Source organism: Staurois parvus, unplaced genomic scaffold (assembly GCF_062004578.1).
Source record: "Staurois parvus isolate SC_StPar_1 unplaced genomic scaffold, SC_StPar_1.0 ptg000121l, whole genome shotgun sequence".
Taxonomy (NCBI): domain Eukaryota; kingdom Metazoa; phylum Chordata; class Amphibia; order Anura; family Ranidae; genus Staurois; species Staurois parvus.
The window spans coordinates 101,201-102,300 of NW_028317917.1; positions in this window are offsets into that span (position 1 = coordinate 101,201).

Consider the following 1,100-nt stretch of genomic DNA (forward strand, 5'->3'; position numbering starts at 1 on the left):
TCATCAAAACGGCGTATCCCGCCGAGGCAAGATGGCGTCATAGACACAGTTTATTTACTAAACCTGGAGAGTGCAAAATCTGTCTCACTTCTGCATAGAAACCAATCAGCTTCCAGGTTTTACTGCCGAAGCTTCATTGAACCAGCTGAGGTCAGAAGCTGATTGGTTTGTATGTAGAAGTGAGACAGATTTTCGCACTCTCCGGCCTTAGTAGATAACCCCCAGAACCTCACATGGCAGTGACAGATCATATCCCATGTATAACGTGACAAATACTGTCATCACACGCCAAGCCATGGATTGATGTACATCCGGAGACTCCCCCGCCCAGCCCCCAGGATGTAGTCAATATTTATGTTTTTTCTCTAATGTGGCATTTGTGGGTTGGGATGTTTGGCTGGGATTTTCCTTTCCCCAGGAGCTGTGATGCACTCCGGGATCCATACCTTCCCCTTCTGCCCGGACTATGTTCTAGAGTCTCCCAATGTGCACGGCTCCGGGCAACCAACTGTCTGAAGACATTGAGTACACACTGGTGTGAGAGATCCTAGAGACGGTGTGGTGCTGCCATCCTTCTGTTGCTCTGGAATCAGCTGCATCTCAGAGGACATTGTGTCTGGTGTCCTGAAGGGCCCAGTCCATTCATTCCCGGGGAGAGGACTCTGCTCAGATCTGTAGAAGAAAGTTCAGCATCCTCAAGTTTCTACCTCCAAACTCAGTCCACTATCTGCTCATCAAGGACTCTGCTTGGATTGTTCTAAGAGGGAGATTTCCTCTTCCTGGTGTCCCCCCCGGGAAGGGGGTTCCTGTCAGGGCAGGGCTGTGGAACGGACAGGTAGGCCTAGTGGCAGGGTAACGCACTGACTGACGACAACCACCACCAACAGACCGAAGTCCCTTAGGGCGCGGAGTCTAAGTCAAAGGCTGCCCCTCACCAGGGCCCCTGATGGTGGGGATGGACTTGACGCAGCCAGGAACCAGGTCGCGGCCCCCGAGAAATCCCGGCTGCGGCAATGGCCGTCGCCAATGGCGTGTAGCTGGCAGGAAATGACAATAGCGTAGTCAGGCAGGCCGGGTCGACAACAACGGGACAAAACGGT